General features: G+C 43.2%; 2 protein-coding genes across 2 annotated transcripts in view; one reads left to right on the top strand and one right to left on the bottom strand.

Annotated features, from left to right (window-relative positions):
• Positions 1-1,207, bottom strand: part of DHX32 (DEAH-box helicase 32 (putative)) — a 133,696-nt gene extending 132,489 nt beyond the window's left edge. The window contains exon 1 of the mRNA XM_089669623.1: positions 1,119-1,207. The gene's annotated coding sequence lies outside the window, so the exon portion shown is untranslated. The remainder of the gene's footprint in view (positions 1-1,118) is intronic.
• The window catches only part of FANK1 (fibronectin type III and ankyrin repeat domains 1), a 153,077-nt gene that overhangs the window by 2,286 nt on the left and 129,478 nt on the right, over positions 1-21,313 (top strand). The gene's annotated exons all lie outside the window — the stretch shown is intronic.

Raw genomic sequence — 21,313 nt, 5'->3', positions numbered from 1 at the left:
TGTGTAAATTGCACAGTGAGCCGTGCATGCATAGCTCAGAGTACAGAGCAGGCAAGAAACCTCAGTGCGGAAGAGACATTGCTTCTGCATTAAAAATCCTGCCTATTCCCCCTTTTTTTTCCCCAAAGTTCCACTTTAACCCCTTGAAGCCAAGCGCACGCAAATATGCGGCTTCTCAGCGTGCAATTAGAAAATACATATGTGCTGAGAGCGCACGCCCTGCACATATGTCCGTGACTCACGGAAAGGTCCCAATCTCCCCTTTCGATCGGGACCTTTTCTGATTATGTGACTACCGTGATGGCGAATCACGGCAGTCACATGACCCTAAAACCCCGCCCACCTCCTGAAATTCTTAAAGGGCCAGGAGGCGCTGGCACTAAGAGGTAAAGCTGCAAACACACACACACACACACACACGCGCTGAAGTGCTTTTCTTCCTAGCACAGAAAAAGCGATCTATCCCCCCATCATGGTTCAGCCGGTAGCACCAATGTTAAACACAACATATTTAATTGAATGGTGCCACACGCTGCAACCATAAGCCAAACGCTAAGCTCGCAGTTGCGGTGCGGTATTCAGCCTTTTTGGTTAAATAAAAGAGGCATTCAGGAAGTAAGTGGCGTACAACTGCAGTTAGCAGCACATACAGATCAATAACAAGCTGTCAGACGCCATGACTGTACACCTGTAACTGCACATCGCAATGATTAGTGCATATAGGATCAGACCTGGTTCACATATGTGCAGGATCGGTTTCAGTGCGATTTGTAAAAAGAGTCTGGTGCGATTTTGTTCAGTGGTTGAGATGCGAAATGTCAACGTGTATAACACTGGAAATCGCCTCTAAACCAGCCTGAAAATCATACCCGATTCTTTCTAAAATCACATTGCAGCCACCTTGCATATATATGAACCAGCTCCATAGAAGTTTGGTTCACTTGTCACGCGAAGCAGATGCGGTTCAAAACGCATCCAATTTGCATATATGTGAACCGGGGCTCAATGTCCAGATTCCTGCACAAGCTATTCATCATGACTGTCCTCCTTAGTTCAGCAGCAGTTGGTGTGACACCAGTCTGGATATAATGTAGTTGGAATGAAATGATGAACGTTACCTGAGTGTTGCAGACCTGGCAGTGGCGTTGCTCTGTGGATTTGTGAATGGGGAGGAGGAGAATCCAGCATGGCTTGTAGGATGGAGCCGTGACACTTGGCAAACAGCTGAGGGGAGTGTCTGCTGTGATTACCGCAGGCTCAGGCTTGTCCTGATCTTCCAACGTGGAAAGGAAACTCTCAAAACAGATTCTAGGAAATATTTCATGTTGTATCTGCATTGATTGGTAATGGCCGTATTCATCTCCCAGACATCCAGGTTCAAGTTCTATCAAAGGCTTCCTAAACAACACATTCCACAAGCTTTTTTCTAATTTTTCTCGGAGTATTTTGAAATCTTTTAGGGACCATTTACATTTGTGCAGTGCATTGATGAATGTTAGGTCATGTGGTATTGCATTGGGGATCCCCTTGAAATCAATGGGCTTCAGAAGCACCAAAGAGTCCACAAATTGGCCAGTTATTGCTGAAACAGTGATTACCTGCAAATGATCGACCTTGGATGCAGACTGGTAGCCTCCCAATGCTTTCATTGGGGCTTCAACCCATAGCTAGTCGCTGGGAATCCCTGCTGAGTGTCCTGCGTGTGATCACTAACAGCCTCCTTTGCAAGCGTGAACGGGGTCTTAACGGATACGATCCTAAAGGAACTTCAGCAACATGTTACATGTTCTACTTGTTTTTAGGGTGGAACATGTCACATGCTCCTGCAGCACCTCAATGATTCAAGCCCTCTGTGTGACAGCAGTACGGGGAGAAGTTCCCTGCACCAGCTGTCACTTTTTGAAAAGAGTGCGGCTATGCTGGGCTCCACCCACACGGCACATCATTCATTCAGAGTTCTGTGAATGAATCAACTACAAATACCGACATCCTTTGCTGATCGCTGGTGCAATGTTTTTCAGGCTCCTAAAAATAAATAAATGCCTATTTTTTTTATTTTCAAAATGTGCATTCAGATTTGTGCAGGCCGTGCAGCCTGAGTTTGCGCAGGTACAGCAGCCAGATCATTTGAATGGGCTGCTGTGCTCACGTTTCATGCAGGGAAAAGGTGCATGCATGGAATCCAAATGGTCTTATTGATCCTATGATCATGCTGCAGGATGAGATGCATGAGGGTGTCATTGAGAATAATTGGCACCCCCCGCTTCTTGCAGGAGATACGCAATAAGGGTGGGTGCAGATGTGGGGAATCGCATTGATTCCTGCACCTGCAACCATCCGGCAGCATGCAGGCTCGTGAAAATCTTGTCTTATTTTTTTTTTTAAAGATGAACTTATCCTTTAGGTCCCTTTCACATGTGCAGACCGTTGATGGATGAAAAATGGACATCAATGCATCTGTATGGAAAAGCAGATTTAAACAGATGATCATTTGCATCGGTCAACATTTGTTTTTTGAAACGGATCAAAGCCCAATTTTGGTTCCATTTGAAAAAAACAGAACCGACGGAAAACATTTTTGCATTGGTGGTGGATGTAAAAAACTGATGAAGGTTTGGTTCACACTATGCGGGCTGGTTGTAGGTGTGGGAATCACATCTGTTCCTGTACCTGCAGCTGAATCGTGCTGCTCTTGTGAAACACGTGGGGCTGCCATTCATTCTGAATGGCACCCCTAGGTATCTCAGCCCGCAGCGCAATTGCGGGTGAGGGAACCACAAGGAAACTGCATGGTCAAAAAGACCATGCGGTTTCCCTGTGGCCGCATTTTCAAAAAGGTGCACGCACATTTTTTTCTGCGGAAACGCAGGCAGAACAGCCCATTCAAATGAATTTGCTGCCGTGCCCAAACAAACGTGGGCAGTATGACCCGCAATAGTGTGAGCCGAGCCGAAAAACTGATAAATTTAATTCATTTTTTTCTTTGAAAAAACGTGAATGAACTGATGAAACAAACAATCTGCATGTATGCAAGGGGCCTAAAAGACCTATTTCATATGGGCGTATCAATACATACTCTATGCAGGGGCGTATTTACCACAAGGCACTTGCCTAGGGCGGCAGTTTTTAGGGGGGCAGCACTTCCCCCCAGAAGAAGGGATGAAAGAAGGGACCCGCTCACCAAGGGAACCAGGTGGGATCTGAGAGGGGCTGCTTGATGGTGTATGTAGAGCCTGACTTTCGTTCTTGGGGATGTCTGGAGCTGTGAAGACGAGTGTCTTTCTCTCAATCGCAGGGGGAGGGAGGTAGTGGAAGGCTCTCCCGGGTGGGGGGCAGGGGTGTTGTTGGTCAATGTCAGTAATGTCAGATTCTCTCTGCGGGGGGGGGGGGGGGGGGGGAGGGAAGTGATGTTGGTCGGTGTCCGTAGGGGCAGACAATTTTTGTGTTGCCTAGGGCAGCACAAAACCTAAATACACTATTGACTCCATGTGAGGGCCATGTTCACCCGCACAGGTGTTCCAGGCAGCCAGTCCCATTGATGTCTATTGGGATGCAGTCACTGCATGGGCATCGCCTAGGGTTGCCACCTCATCTCTTTAGCCTGGCTTCACACTGATACGGTCTGGAATTCACAGCGTTTTCTGTGTGTTAATTCCGCACCGCATCAGAATCGCACCCCATTCATGCGAACCGCTGCGGGTGTGCATGTTAAGTTAACACCCCAAAATCAGTCTGTAAAACACAGTGCAATGTGCAGAATTGGATCGCATAGGTGTGAATACCCATGTGATCCGATTCTAGTGCCGACCCAAAAAAGGATCCTGCACCTTTTTGGTGCGAGTGCAGTGCGATTGGAGCCATATAAAATGTATGGCTTCAATCGCACCCCACACAAATCACATGCGATGTACCGCACCGCATATATGTGAACCCGGGCTTAAAATCGAACTAGGGTTGCCACCTCATCCCTTTAAAACTGAACACATAATAATTACACAGGTTCTGGGGCTGATTAAGGTGGTAATTAAACTCACCTAGTGCCTTATCTGCATTAAATTAGCCCCAGAACCTGTGTAATTAATGTGTTTGGCTTTAAAGGGATGAGGTGGCCACCCTAGCACAGCCAGTGCTCCCAATCTGACATAGTGTGGGTGCACAGCCATGCAAACAATCATTGGACATGCACCTGTGCAGATGTCAGATTAGGAACAGTGACTATGTCTGTGCAGCCAATGAATCTCTATAGACATCAATGGGACTTTGGATGTGGATCCTGGTCGATGCGATAATATATGAGAAAGGCTTTTTGGCCCTGCGGGGGTCACTCCGTGGAGGTGAGGTGATGGATCTCATTGTATTGTGTATTCACCTTCATAACACCAGCACTAAGAACTACTAAACCCCTTCACCGTTTTAAGGTGTATTGGACTTCACGTTTTGGCTGGAGTATATGTAGTTCATGGGACTTGTTGTTACCGGGTCCTTTGTATATTATTCAGTTTGTTCATATTATTCATGTCACTTCTACACTATCTATTTCACATACCCCTGATTTAGGGGTCACTGTCTTGTGATTTCACGTGTATTCTATTCATCACTTTTTCACTTGTATCCGTAAGTTTCAGCGGATTTTATATCTCAGCAATAGATTTGTGTTGCAGAAAGCCTTGCAGTTTTATTTTCATCCACACAGTTTTTCTACTGTTTATTTATTTTTATTTATCACTTCCACTTCTCTTTCATTATGTTCACTGTGAACACCTAAACTTTGGGAGCATTTTTTATAGCAACTAATCAGTTGCAGTATAGAAGTTTTGTCATTGTACTTATACAACAAATCCTCAAAAGGATCATATCACTGTTTTTGTGGGCACAATTAAAAAAGAAATACTTTTTATATATATGTTTTGTTCACCCATAGTCACCTATTTATTTCTAGTGGTGTACCTAGGTTACACCTTTTTACGTTTGGGTGCTATTCACTGTTAACCACAGATTTGAATGTTTTCATGTGTATTCTATTCAATATTCTAATTTTGGTTTTGTGTATATTATTATTACAATTTTTAGTATAATCTACACCAGGGTGGATTTGATTTAAATCAAATTGATTTAAATCACAATTTAAATCACTAGTCAGTAAGGCTTGATTTAAATCCTAGTTTTCTACATAGACTAATTCTTGCTGGTATAACTTTAATATGCAAGTAGATGAAGATTTTTAGAATAACAACTTTTCATATTAGTTTTTTTATCCCCAGTTTAATAGGTTAATCATTCATATTTGGACAACTTTTCTGTTGTACTTAGGAAGGAGAAAAATAATCATTACCTTAATAATAACAATTTAAATAGATTTATTCAACTGAAACAATAACATTACAGCATATGGTATTTGCTTAAACAAACATCCATGTTTGTTAACTAATTTGGCTAAAATAAATATATTTTAAGAAACTTAGACTGTCAGCCCCTTCCTCCTCACACTTAGTTTCACTTTCTTCTTGTGCAGATCTATTCCACTCCAAACAATCAGAAAAATATTGTTTCTATTCTATTCACTGCACTTCTTGAAACTTAGCACTGAAGGGGTTGATTCTGTATTCATAGGTTTGTAGAAGTTAGGATTAAGGTCTTTTTCTTAACTCTGTTCATGTTATAACATTTTTGCTGTGAAGAAGAGGCATGTGATCTCCGCTGAATCAAATTCAGTTTTGAGAACTGCAAAAGTAAACCAACATCTGTGATAATATCTTGTAGGCAGAGAAACTGCCCAATAATCTTACAAAAACCTCTGGAAGAGTATGACATTGTGAATGGATTCATGGAATTTATTTACCAAAAAAATTAAACATATACAGCCTTATTCTACATAATTAAAAAACTAATCTTTATTTCATGATGGAATAACCTTTGGATGGTAATATATTTTCCTCAAAAAGCATTTTATTTAAAAAAATCCGATTTAAATAAAAAAAATCCGATTTTTTAAAATTGTTTTTAAAACATCATTGATTTTTATCCACCCTGATCTACACTGTGTATGGTATAATCATAACAGGAGTTTATTTTTGACTTAGAAATAGCGTGGCACCAATTAGTCCTAAATTTGTCATTTTTCCATCTGGTATATGGTAAGGTGTTAGCAGCTTTTTAGGTATACATAATAGGGGACCCAGAGCACAGGAGGACCATACAGATACATCAATGGGACTGCCTGCGCAGGGATGCATGGAACACGTGCAGGTAAACGCGGCCCTCTCATGGGGGCCTGTGAATGAGGCCTACAAAATATATTCTTGAAACCCTTCCACCAGATGCTTATGAATACTGATCCATTCAATATTATGGGAATTAGATTGCAGTTTTTTTTAAAGCAGCTCAAGAACGTCAGAGAGATGTAAATGCCTCGATCTATGAATATAAACCTTGTCCGGGTCCCTTCCAGTCACTTCAGATGCATTTCTGCCATTTTGATGTGAGCAATACATCTGCAGAACAGCTAAAAGGAACACTGTGGCCCCTTTTCACACAGCCTTGTTTTTTTATGATTTACAACCATTTTACAGACATTACTTCATGTGTATATCACCGCTGAGAATCGATGAGAGTCTGATAACAGCAGTGGCGTGTCTCCTCAGAACACAGGTGAGGTGATTGGGTTCAGTCAGGTCACCTGTGAGGAGACGCACAGCAGACATCAGGATCTGACAGGACTGGCAGCATGGAGCCTAGACACTGACATCTCGCTGAGCTCCTGACGTTTGGTTTTCTCCGGTCTGCGGCGATTTACACTGCTGGAAGTGTGCGTCCAAACATCGCGAGGTGTGCGGTCACCAAAAATAAAAAGGTAGATCTCAATAACACAAGAATTTTCACTTTCTTGAGCAGTGTTTATTGTATCTGTGTTGTAAGAATGAGACATATTTACACATTTAGGGCTCATTCACACCAGCAGTTGTTTGGCTGTGTTCAGTGGTGTTGCCCAACGCAAGAATAAAGCAATTTGCCTTCAGTCCTAAGACTCGTTCACACTTGACCTTATTGCTAACTCTTGCCAAAACGCCCCTATAGCGTTTGACAGGCGTTTGGGAAGCGGTTTTAACATCCCCAAATGCCCTATGCGCGGTTTTGAGGCGGTTGATAGGCGTTTGCCATGCGTTAAAACCACACCACAAACGTCTATAATGAAGTTAAATGGTATTATCGCTCCGCAAACGCCTGCCAGGCGTTTGTGGAGCGGTACTATAGACTTGAATGGGAGGCTTCAACTCTTCCTGAGTTGACATGAGGCGTCAGTTTTGCCCTGACGCAAATGCTTCAGTGTGAACTGCACTGTGTGCTGCCATGTGCAGAATTTTCGTAGGCGTTTAAGAAGCATTAAAAACGCTTCCTAAATGCCTATCTGACGCCTGCTGACAGAGCTAGTGTGAACGTAGCCTAAGGCTTCAGGTAATAGCTGTGTAAGTAAAAGTAGGACATGTTGCATGCTTCCGTAGCATGTTCCAATGTGGTATAATGTATTGCAACACACTACAGTGCATATGATTTACAGTACACAAAAGGAAAAAAAAGAGAAAAACTGCAATGTGTTTAGACTAGTGTTTCTCAACCTTTTTTCAGTCATGGCACCCTTTAACCTCTTCACGCCGACAGTACGCAAATATGCAGCCTCTCAGTGGCTGGGCCTTGATGCCGAGCAGCCGCATATTTGTGTTCCATTTGTGAACAAACGTGCTGAGAGCGCACACCCTGCACACTTCCAGCACATGTGTCAGCATTCCCACGAAAAGGTCCTGATCTCTCCTTGCGATTGAGACCTTTCCAATCATGGGACAGCCAATCACGGCAGTCACATGACCGTAAACCCCACCCCACCTCCTGGCATCAGAAACCGGGAGGCGCCGGCGTGAAGGGGTAAAATTATGGATAATCTCAAGGCACCCTTTAAAATTCTGCGCAATCAATGTAAAATGTAAAAAACTATTCTACACACATCCAGTACACCCGACGTTAGAGGTGATTCATTCTTCCAAAGCAAATACACCTTTGTACACTGGTACTGACTAGTATTCCAATGTGACTCATTGTCTCTCCCTCACTCTGCTAATGTGACCCCAGTGCTGACGGGGGAGGGGAGGGGCAAACAAGGATGATGTGCATGCACCTGATGTCCTCCTTATCAACTGATGATGTCATTGGTTGTTAGGATGCTGGCGGCTAGAAGGTCATAAAAGCGCACAATGAAAACCTGTGGCTTTGTGTACTAAAAGGCAGGATTGATCCACCTGCTGGCTTGGATACTTTTTTTGGGCATTTTGCCAAAGCACCCCTGCAGGCTCCCCAGGCCTGGTTGAGAAAGTCTGGTTTAGACAGTGTATTGCGACGCTCACCAGTGCATGCATGTTATGCACACAATGACATGCGCTGTGTGGTATGAATGAGCTCTGCAGTGGTAAGGGCTCATCTTAGAGGTTAGGAGGATAGTTTATGGTCCCCCGCATGTTAACGCTGCATTAAGACAGCCCATTTGTTTTGATTGGGCTGGCAGTGTACCTTGACACTCGAAAATCACAAGACATGGAAAAGTGCACTGGCTGCATTTTCAGCAACACCACGCACAGTGTGCATGTTGTGGTATACTGTGCCTCATACACAGAGCGGTAAAAACTGTTTTTTTATTTCTGCCTCTAAAGGCTCCATGTTCGCCTTTGTGATCATGTACACATAGGTGTTTAGAGGCAGGAAAAAACCTCACTGCCGGACCATCCAGGAGCAGCAGAGTTTTGGCAGAAAGATCGCTTGACATGTGTAAATCCGTCTGGACAGGAATAGGCTCATTTAACACTTGAGAGTTAATTTGTTTCAATGACCAGAATAAATTATTACTCTGGCTAATGAAAAGCATTTGCAGCTGTTGGCTTATAGTTCTCAATTAACTACCAGGGTGCTGATGAGTGGTCTAGGTACTGCATTGATGCTTCCTGTCAATGTGTAACTGCCTGCCCATATGAGATTCGAGCAGATAGCTTACACTGACAGTCTGCAGGAGCCTTGCATTGCACCCTGCTACTAGTAAAAAATAATAATAAATGCACATTTTTTACCTGCAAAAAGATGTGAATTTATTATGGTTATATATTTTTATTTACTTATTTTTTCAAAGGCGAACGTATATTTTAATCTATTTATACATTTACATGCAGACCAAGCTTTCCAGAAAAAGTGACATGGATTGAATGTGGAAGGAAAAAAAACATTTATAACCTGAATTAAAGTCCACCTTTCATTCTATGTTCATGTATATATAAAATACAATAGTCTTCTTTTTTTTCTCAATATAAAAGTTTTTTTATTGCTTTTTTTTGTTCAATACATTTGTAATAATTTTCACAACTAAGTTCACTTGTCATCTATTTTTCATGCTTATTTGAATTTTGGTCCACATTGTCATTGAGGGCTTTTGACCCTCATAGATGTGAATTTCAATGTGACTACTACGAGGCATACCCATTAAAATAAAGAATTAAAAAAAGAAAGCAGGTCCCCTAGCTCTCTCTGAGAGGGAACCTCGAAAAACTCCTGCAGACTTTAGTTATTCTGCCCATAAGGGCAGCAGGCCTTCAGGCTGGGTCATCTCCTCCAGGACAAGAACCCTGCTGTTCCATGCCCAAGACTATTTATATGCCGCTCATCCCCCTACTGGTCTTTTTCCCCAAGGGATTGCCTGAGACTGTTTGAATATTCAAGTCCAGGGTCTACCTCTTTCAGCCCACTACATTCTAGTACTCATTAGAAGGCAGGGGGAAGTAGTTGAGCCTGCAAGCATCTGGACCCAAAACAGCCAAAATAATCACACTCTGCTCCATTGATTACAAGGAAGCCAAAAAGAAATTAAAATTTACCTTAATGCCACTAGCAACCTAACTAGGAGGTTGCTACAATTCTATGTTTATACATTTTTTTTTACAGGTATACATTTATTTATACATTTCAAAATGTTTTTATATTTTCACATCAAGGTTTAAGCTACGACTCTCTTTAAACAGATGATTTCACAGTTCTATACAGAAAGACAGTTTTATGAGACATTAGTGGTTCCAGGGAATTGTCAGATCCCTCACCTGTCCCCAGAAAGGACTGCAGTAAGAGTTGGAGTACTGCAATAAGGTGCACTGCTGCAGACAGTTACTTGGCTGGGTTTTAATTGCCTCAGGACATAATGCTAGCAGGGCTGAGTACAGCACACAGCATTATGAATGTATTATAGGAGCCCAAACTTCTCCCATTTCTTCGCTTTTTAGAAATCGTCTTTTGGGAGTCATTCTCCATGATGATTCACTCTGTAACAAAACGGCTATTTGAGTCTGTAGTAGTCTCACGGGTCTATTAACAAAGTCATGATTTGCTGTTCATCGCGGTGACACAGCTGCTTTTATGTTGGCGTATATTACATAAAGTAAATCTGTGTTTTTTTGCATTGTAGCAGAGGGCTTCCTGCAGGTTTGTTTAGCCGCTAATGCTTAGAAAGTAGTAGAAATCAAAACAAAATCTATTTCGTAGGGACTGTGCTTTCCGACAGTACAATGACTGCCGTTGGTTACATACGCCGCAATGTATATCATGCCCCACTCTTTCCTGTCTAAGCACCCTTTAAAAGTATGCATAATCTTGAGTCACCCCCTTTTAAAAATGTAAAAAAGTAAACTAATAGTTTACATAATGCAGCAGCATCTACACACACACACACAAGACACCCGATATTAGAGATGATTTATTATTCTTTCAAAGCACACTGATACTTTGCATTTTGCACACTGGTACTTGTAGGTATGTGCAGCCTCTTGCAATAGGGTGTGCACCCCAAAGCCCAAACACACATGCGCGTGTGTGTGTGTATTTATATATAAACAGTGGTATCAGTAGAGCAGAGGATGATGTAAGTAGGGCAGAAATTGGTGCCAGTAGTTTTTTGTTTTTTTTTAAATTATTATTTTTTTTAGGAGCCCCATTGGGCAAATTTGGCGAACTATTATCAGGTGTCTAAAGAGACTCCTGATATCTCATTTTTGAGAAAGAGATTGAGCACAGAGATTACTCAGTCCATTTCTCTGCAGTCTCCGTTGCACTGAACACGCAATGAATGAAAAGTGCTCTGTGCTGAGTGGCTTCCTGTTCTTTCACTTCTGCGCTGCATGTGGTGATTAGGGTCTGCCCAGGCACATCCAGCACACGATGTGCGCACGCCTATGCTGGTACTGACTAGTAATCTAGTATTTCTTCTTCATCTTCTTTCCTCCCTCCCATGCAGCTACCATAATCCTAGTGGTGTACAAATAAAAAGTGCGTTAATTATTCACAAAACATGCAAGGATAAATAAAAATAAATGAATTCATAAATATAAACACAAGTCCAGCCACCATAACAGTGATAGTCCAATATCAACTTAATGTCAATCTTGAAAACAAACACCCATGTGCAAATCCGACACCAGATGAAATGAATACACTCACCAGAGCTATATGCTGATTATATTATAAACCAGCATGATAGCATTTTGCTCTGAGAGTGATGATTTGCAGGATATCCCTGTAGAGGAACAGCAACCAATAGTGATCCAATCAGCACATATGGAACAGCTAGGCAGCACATATGGAACAGCTAAGCAGCAAATGATCTTCCAATAACATGGACAAACCTCCTGCACCGCGATCAACACAGCCGACAGCTGGGAGGAACATTCCAACGTCACGTCCACTAGGCCAGGCCAAACGCATTTCGTCACTTGACGTCTTCAAGGGGCGGACTCCGTTATGGTGGCTGGACTTATGTTTATATTTATGAATTCATTTATTTTTATTATTTATCCTTGCATATTTTGTGAATTATTAAGGCACTTTTTATTTGTACACCATTTTACCTTTTTTGGTTAGAGGTGCTGCTTATTTGATTTATTTTGCATTTTCTGTGGCGCTTCTTATATCTGCTACCATAATCCTAGTGCTGACAGAGAGGGGCAGGGGGGTCAAACAAGGATGCTGTGAAGGTGCCTGACATCCTCCTTATCAATCACTGATATCAGAGGTTGTTAGGACACTGGTGGCTTGCCTGCATAGTGCCCAAGGTTGTAATGGTGCACAGTGAAATTCTGTGGCTTTGTGTAGCACAAAAGCAGGCTTGATCTACATGCTGGCTTGTAGGGGGGCCAAATGACCTGTATGAGCTACACCATGTTGTAGGAGGATGGACTATGCCAGGTTGTGGGTGGGGTCGTTTGCCCTGCACATGGGATACCTTATAGTTGATGCTCATCAATGCCTGGGACCAGGCGGGGCACGTTCAACCTTCTGGTGGCACCCCAACTTAAAGATGAGCTCTTCACCGAGTGCAATGATTAACTGTGCTGAGTTCCAGTAGAACATTCATACCCAGCCTTCCCCTCTATACATCTTACAGGTTGGGTAGGCTCCAAAAAGCCTGGAAATGGGGAAAAACTAATTGGCCCCTTCCCCAGCTTGGGCCATAGACTTCCTAAAGCAGGCAACCTGCCTACAGGCCTGTAGTCCAGTTTATGGCACGTTTGGGGTAATTTTTTAGGCTTTTTAAAAAGGCAGATAGCACCCCAGGGTACCATGGCACCCTAGTTGAAAAAGGCTGCCATAGATGAATCAATGGGCTGATCAAGAAACTGAACGGATTTCCCAATCTACACAAGCAAGGTGGATGGAGGAATCCTCCCCACTGCGTTATTATATTCTAATTGTGGGACCTCTGCTGTCAAAATGCACAGATCAGCGCTGCAGCCAACTGACTGTGTGCATTGATAGAACAAAAATTTTGCAACAGTCCTTGAAGAGCGACTAATGTGTTTCTTTGTTGTTTGGGCAGGGCAAACACCTAGACTGGCCAGATCAACTTTACAGTTGCCACTCACTGAGGGCGGTTTAGCTCTCCCTAACATTTTTATTATATTACAGGGTGGCGGTCCTGATGACTGTGATACAGTGGTTGGCTCCTCCACAAGGTAATGCGGTTGTTATGTTGGAAGTTGCATTATTGGGTTCCTAATCTAATTTTCAGGGGACCCCAGTCTAATCCGGCAGTTACAGTGCGGACTAACCTTGCAGTCTGGAGACCGGCTACAGCTTCATTTGTCAGATGGGACTCGTTTTCACCTCTTACTGTGGGGCAAACCAACACTCCCTCACCTACAAGGTCTCCCGTATCCTCAGTTATGGGCTAGATATGGAATTAAAATTTTACAACATATTCTGTGTGGGGGCCTGCTGCCAACCTTTGATGCTCTTAAGTGTAGATTTGCTTTTTCCAGTCATATGGTTTTTTATTTCACTTCCTGCAGCTCCAGCATGCAGTGAGGGCCCAGTTTCCTACCCCGAGTACATTGATGGCAGGCCGCATAGAACAGTTCCTGAAAGCTGATACCTTGGCTAAACAAATATCAACTTTGTATGGAGCCTTGGCACCGATAAGCACACCTCACATGACCTTGCTATTTACTAAGTGGCAGGCAAATATCCCGTACTTTCAGGAGAGGATTGGGCAGCTTGTTTGCAGCAATATTTGACACTTTTGGTTGCAGCCAAAGATTAATTCAAATCAAGTTGTTACATCGGGTGTACTACACACCGCAGAGGCTAGCCAATATTTATCCCCGCTTGGACACTGTGGGGTAGACTTACTAAAACCGGCGCACTCAGAATTTGTTGCAGCTGTGCATGGTAGCCAATCAGCTTCTAACCTCGAATACCTTCTACCATGTCTTTGGATGTGTCCTAAGTTACAGGAGTATTGAAAAGACGTTGTTGCTGTAATGAACTCAGTGGGACATCTTTCTTTACCTGCTGACTCTCTTCTTTCTTTTGGGCATCACTGATGACCTTGACATCTCCCACTACATGAGGTTGTTTATCTTCTACACTGCTTTCTTATGCCAGATGAGAGATTCTGTTGAAATGGAAATTACGATCTCCATCTTCTGTGTCATGGTGGGAGACCACAGTTACTCCCCTTTTATAAAATTACTTATGTCAGCTGTAACTGTCCCCCAAAATTCTATAAGAATTGGACTAGTTGGGTTGACGCTCACGGTCTTACTGTATGGTATTGTGTATTTCCTCTTCTGTACTGTATTTTGTGGACCTTGCCAACCTTCTTGGAGTTGGGAAATTGTATCCTTGCATCCTGTTGCCTCCCCATATTATGTCTCCTCCTAAGCCTCCCACCTCCCTGCTAAGGCTCATTTACGGCTGGTTCACCCCAGAACAGGATGCGGGAAACCCGCAGCATATTTAAAACGCACTGCAGTTTGTCAATATAAAGTTAATGACACCACAAACGAAGTGTATTTTCCTGCACTGGATTGCATGTTACTAAAGTACCATGCAATGTGGTTGCAATGAGTTTGCAAAAGTACTGCACAACGGAACGCACAACGGTGACTTTGGTTCAGTACTTTTGGGGCAACAATTTTGGCACCAAGCACTTTGGAAAATAGATATTTGCATCCAAAGAAAGGAACACATAGAGGATTTGAGTTTCATCCTTTCAAGAAAAAGAAGCAGTTTTCCATATTTGTATATTAATTTTAGCCCTGATAAAGGGGGCAGTTCTAGACCCCAAAATGTGTTGGTTGCATTTATGCGTTGGCACAAACTTAGTTTAAATATAAGGTTTAGGTTTGTAATTGATACATTATCTGAGTTAATTTACATTTTTTTGTTTCCTAAAAACTACAAGCAAAATTGGGTGTTAAGGATGTGAGGTGAAAAAGCCAGTTTCCCTGTATGTACCATGTGCTTGCTTTAGAGGCTGCAGTTGTGTTACGGAAGGCTGTAGAATGTTGTAACAATTTATTCAAGACATTACTCTTCTGAGCATGATTCCGTATAGCTGTGAACAGAATATGTTGTTTTAGGGAATATTTTTACCATGTCCAGTGAGGTTAATAACTATGATTTACACTTAACAGGGATTTGGTAACATAGTTTGATGGCTCGTTTACAGCATTGTGCATGTTCGGAGTGTCCCAAAACCACACAAAAAATAATTTGCCATTTTAATCCAGGGAGCTTTTTATATTAGTGTGTTGCTTTACAGTACAGTGCTGTGCGTTATTGAAAAAGTCTTGAAACCTGCGGTTACTTTATAATCAATGATAATTACCTGAAAATGCAGTACAAAACTCCATTCACATTTGAATTATAACAGGTTCTCTTTGTAGGTAACTGGAGTCCTGGTAGCTTCAACAAACTGAAATTTGTGAATAGGGATTCTGTTTTTAGATTAATAAATTGCTGTGCTTGCCCCCTTAAAGTGGTAGTAAACCACCCAAAAAAGTTTTGAAAAAAAAACCTCCCATGGAAAATAATGTCATAATGTGCTTGTATGCATCGCATAGTAGTACATTATGAAAGACTTACCTTAGAATGAAACCCTCCAGCTGGCATGCTGTAACCACTGATAGGGCTTCCATCTTCACCCGGACTTCCTTCTGGGTTCACAGGCTTTGGCCACTTGATTGGTCAAGCTGTGATGACATCACTCCAGTGTTACGCACTGTCCCCAACAGATGGGGGACCCTGTACCTATGCTAGCCACTTACATAAAGCATGCCAAGCCGAGGAGTCAGAACCTTAAATAGCCTCCACCAGCATCCAACTAGATAGCTGCCCCCGAGCGACCAAGTAAATCGTAGAGAAACCAAGATCCTCTCAACTTTCCTGCCCCTATTTGCACTGCTGCTGCAGTTGAGCGCCACCTACAGTGTAGAATACAGACTGCATCTGCCTACACCTATGCACCATATACTATTATTATTATTATTATACATTTTAAATAATGTATAACAAAGTGAGCGCTAATAATGAGAAGAATAAGCAGCTAGTAGCACTAGAGGCGATCACAACCACCTCTGGTGTAGACCATAAAATAAAGTGCAGCGCTAAAAAGACAGAATAAAAAGTTCGGTATAAAATTCGATGTAAAAAGTTCGATCAAATAAATTCAAAATTGTAATCGGTCCGTGAATGTGGTGGACACAACTTAGAGTGATCCGGAAAAAATGGCAGAAATGCGCACTCACCGACCGCACATAGGAAATGCGCATGTGTATATCAAATCCTACAGATGTCGTTATCCCCCAGGGAGAGGTGTCATCAATCGATCTGCTGGACTGGTCAGTGTTCTCCTCTGATGATGTGCCTTAGCACAAAAGGCCTCAGGAGGAACTGACAGCCTGTGACGCCCCATTGCCGCTCAGACCACCAGGAGGTCTGGCGGCCAGCTATATTTTTAGGTCAGTGTTACACTTTATCTCTAATGTGTTTCCAGGCATTTGCCAGCACTAATACAGACCTGTTTTTACTCTATTGTTTTACCAATAAATACTTGATATACTACACTATGGGTACGCTACCACTTTTTGCCCCTCATTGAGGGGTTAGCAGACACAGCTGCATACCACTTCCAGAGGAGGGAAGCCTTCACCTGGAGGTAATCTTCTGTCCGGTTGACTCATCTCCATCCTAAGGAGGCTCTACAAGTCCAGCAGATCGATTGATGACACCTCTCCCTGGGGGATAATGACATCTGTATGATTTGATATACACATGCGCATTTCCTATGTGCGGTCGGTGAGTGCGCATTTCTGCCATTTTTTCCGGATCACTCTAAGTTGTGTCCACCACATTCACGGACCGATTACAATTTTGAATTTATTTGATCGAACTTTTTACATCGAATTTTATACCGAACTTTTTATTCTGTCTTTTTAGCGCTGCACTTTATTTTATTATTATACATTATTTATATAGCGCCAAAAGGTTTGCTCAGTGCTGTACATTATAGTGGTGGACAGTACATGAGACAATACAGTAACAAGACAAAACACGAGGGGTTCGAGGGCCCTGCTCTTTCAAGCTTACAATCTAGGATATATTAGCACATTATGACAACTTACCTTTCTAACAAAGCTCTCCTGTGGTGTGCTGTCACTGCTTTCAGGGCTTCCATCTTCACCCGGTCTTCCTTCTGGTTTTGAGGGCTCTGGATATTTGAATGGTTAAGCTTTGATGACGTCACTCCCATGCATGCACACAGGAGCAGCAATTGCAGTTTCACTGCGCATGCGCAGGTGATGTTATCAATGATTGCCAATGTGAATAATCTCCTACATGGTGCACATTTAGGAGATGTTCATTGTACCTACAGGTAAGGCTTACTGTAAGCTTTCCTATAGGTACAAGTTCACATACAGAGTTAACTACCGTTTTTCAGTTTGAATGAGTGCTGGGAAAATAGCACAACGTGGGTCAGCAACTCCGAAAGTATAGAAGCCCAGTGTGTTTGCATAATCTCCAGACAAATGGTATTTTCAGAAGAGCCTTAGCATTGACTGCCCTATATTTTTTCCAGGAAAGGTTACTTTTAAAGCTGAACTCCAGAAAACCTGAAAATTCTCCTTTTGCAGTTAGGTTGCACCTACACTGCAGGGGGTTAACTGTCTGGGGTATTTGGAGGCAGATTTACTTATCTGATCCAACATTCCTGTAGGCTCCTCCATGCTATTAGGCTGATCCCTGCAGCCTTTTCTCCTCTATGCTCCAGTGGTCTAAGGTTCTCTGATATCTTCAAGACTAGTGCATGGTCCATAGCCCTGCAATGAATGTGAGAAGGCCAAGGGACAGTCCACTGCTAGATCATAGGGGAGCTCTGTCTGTCGGGGAATCTGAGGACTGGGTAAGGAAAAGTACTTTTACTGTCTCCTTGACTACACAGGCGGTTAACCCTTGCACTGGTTTCCTGGAACTGGGCTGTAAAATAGAGTGAAAATCATGCTTACTTAATTGCTCCATATGCTCAGTGAAATACTGGCCATTAAGACCAGCTTTGACATTACAGCACCAGCTGTTCCCAATGGTTGCCTAAATTTAGAATCCACAATCGCATGCCTTTCTGACTGTTACTGGGGTGAACACGTGTAAGCTGACCCTGTAAGCTGAAATCCATACGTTAGCTGGTAGGAGCAGACAGTGGAGTGTTGTGTGTCTGACATGTCAGTTGTTCTGTAAACATGTCACATGCATACTGCTTGAAGAATGCTGGGAATCTCCTCACAGTTGTCTCTATAAGTAGCTGCTTCATGGAGTCACACCATTGTCAGATTGACACTATACAGCAGACCTAGATAACCTCACCTAATTCAGGTCAGAGTGTTGTCCACAGACCTGTCTTCACTTTACATTGAGCTCTGTTCACATGGTTTTGTAAAAGTGTTCTGTCCCGCTGTGGGCTGATGGTGGTGGATGTTCCTCTTGACTGGAAGCCCACTAAGTTCTTCGGTCTGCTGCTCTCGTGCACTAGGGTTACCTTTGCTGGAGGGCACGCTCACCAATGCCTGGGACCAGGTGGGAACTGCGGAACAGTCTAACATCATTAAGGCAGTCTCCTTACTTAGAGATGAGCTGACACTGCATGTAGTAATGAAGCTGCACTCATCTAGTTGATGTTGGCTCATAGCTGCACACCCATTGACTTGTTTATGTTGCATTCAGTGTAGCGGACTGAGTTGTGCTTCCTCCAACAGACAGCGTACCTTATTCAAAGTAACAGAATGAAATCCCACCAGACACATAGCGTGGATCTCATGCATGACCTATGTTAACTCTTCCTCTTCTGTATCTGACAGTCAGCTGAGGCCCTCCAGCTGGTCTGCTCCCGATTGCTATGGGAGACGGACTGCTAGGGAGGAAGCCCAAGCAGAGACCCCCTCGCTACCGGAGAACATCCAACTGTACCAAGGTACCCTGCCTCTACTAATTACCTTGTTTCTTGAACTTATACTTACTTAGCAACGGCCTTGTTCTTTCTTAGCATGCTCGCTTGACACTGTAGTGTGATGTACTTCATACCCTTCTAGTGCTTTACAGGCCCAGAGTGCTTTAGCATATCTGCCATACAGTAACTTCAGACTAGGCTCAACACTGTTAATAAGCTTTACTGAATTAATTGAAAAGTAATATAATAAAGTGCAAAGTGCAAAGTCCAGATCATCCTAACCCTGACTGTCTGTTTAGTGGCTGCCCAGGCATACCTTTTGAAAGGAGAAAGTCCATACTTTGTAGTGCTCCAGTCTCTTGTGGGAACATAAGGCACAGCAGCTTTCCATGCAGACTCTTCTATCCCCCCAGGCAGGTGACTAATGCCTGTAAGGGGTTGCATCTTCATCTGTATGCTTCCTGCTTATTCCCATGTGGCTCGACTTGTCTGGGCAGAACCTTCCCCATATTTAAATGATACAGGGAGGAGGGCAGAGCCCCGCAGAAAGCCCACGAGCCAGCAGAGATTGCATTAACCCTTCCCTAATCTGGCAGACTAGCTGGCTCACTAAGACCCCTTTCACATGAGTGGACTGATTGGGTCTGCCTGTCTGTCTTTTAAGCATACCCGATTGAACGGTCCATTGCTCTCTATGGAGTGGCGGGTATAAACAGACATGTGTCTTTGATCGGATCCTGCCCTCTAAAAGCCGGGAACGGATCCCCATCAGTCTATCTGTTCAACTGATCGGATTGGATGACAGTCAGACAGCCTATAGAGGACAGCCGACTGTGCCTGTGTCTGCTCTGCATAAGTGGAGCGGACAGGGACCTGTCATCCACTTGCTCAGCAGGGATTAGCAGATATATCCCCCACTTAGCAAGTAGGTCCGTCCCATGTGAAAGGGGCCTAACGTGATACATTCTTCTCTAGTGTCTTGTGTCTACAGCCTGCTTAACTCCCTTATAGCAGCAGCAGAGCTCTGTGTTGCTGTGACGGGAAGGAGCCCACTGCGTTTGTGCGGCTTCTAACCAAGAGTGAACGTCCTTTTCCTGTGGTGTTGGGGGGGATCACTGCATACCACATCCTAGCAACTAGTTACAATGGGGGAATGAAAACAGTATAGGAGTTTTCTGCCAGACTTCAGGGGTGCCACAAATAGCCTACAGGTATGGCCATTACATTATGCAATATTTTTCAGAACTTCAGAGTGTATTTTAAAAGTTATTTTTTTCAGCTGCCTGGGGTTGGGCTTTAAAATGTAATTTAAACCTTAAAAAAAAAAAAAGCTGAAAGAATTTTAACATAAGTTACATGTTTCTGTGCAAAATGAAGGGGACCCTAACACAGCAAGAAAAGGCCCCTGCACTGCAGCACGCTCCAAACTACAGCAGTGCATTGCCATGCATTGAAATGTACTTTATGTTGTGATCAAATATGTTGGCAACCCATTCAAAGTATTCAGCAGTAAATCTAGAGGTGAGAGGGTGAAGGACCGGTAACAAACAATAATTAAGTAAAATAACATAAACCTAATGGTACAAAAGGTGTAAGACTCATAAATCAGAGGTAGTCCCAGTATCTAAACTGCAGTTAGCTGAGTCAGTCGCTATAGAATCTCGATGCAGCCAGCCCATAGAAAAAGGAGTGGGGGCTTTATATAAAATCAACTGGCTGCCTTAAAGTAATGCACATTAACACGTGTGTGTGTGTGTGTTGTACAGGACGCCAGGGATGGGTCCTGGATGGGTGCTATGTGGCGCCGATATTTGGGTTATGGTCCCTTTTTAAGGGAAAAAACAGGTGTGTATGTACTCAGGGGTCTCACCGGTCATGGGTGAGGTATTCCATGTAGAAGAGAGGTCTGACTTGCAGATGTATTTAGGAACCCGGAATTTTGGAGGTGTGGAGTGACATTAGGGTGGGAAAAGAACCTCCACTCCTGACTACATGGACTCCAGTCCCTGAGAGGTTAAGCAGCCTCCAGGATGCAGCACAAAAACAGGAAGCTCTGCTGAATTTCAGGTGTGGAGAATAGGAATTTGTGTGCGAGACCTGTTGGAGTGCTGCACAAGTGCTGGGCGCTGCCAAACAGCCAGAGTTGGACTGGGCTAACCTTGGGGTAAATCCCATCTATAAACTTTGTTTCTTTATGTTTTCTGTATGCTGTTGTGCTGAAGATAAGCTGACTGTTCTATTATATTTTCTGAAGTTAAAGTGTTACTAAACCCAGGACCCTGCATTCACTATATCTGGTCTCCCACAGTACTCACAACACGGAAATGCTATTATTTTAGTAAATATAAACTGCTAAATACTTTTTCTCATCAACAGTTAGAGCAGTCTTGTGACTTCAGCTGAGCACCGGTTAAAGCATGTAGGAGTTTTCTTTCTGCTCTAGGAGGATGTGAAACCTCTAACCCTATGTCTGGACAATGCCGATTGGCCCTGTACTGATCACATGCACCCTCCCAA

Source organism: Staurois parvus, unplaced genomic scaffold (assembly GCF_062004578.1).
Source record: "Staurois parvus isolate SC_StPar_1 unplaced genomic scaffold, SC_StPar_1.0 ptg000009l, whole genome shotgun sequence".
NCBI classification, from domain to species: Eukaryota; Metazoa; Chordata; class Amphibia; order Anura; family Ranidae; genus Staurois; species Staurois parvus.
The sequence above is the reverse complement of the archived record's forward strand: the minus strand, read 5'-3'. Positions and strand labels throughout refer to the sequence as shown.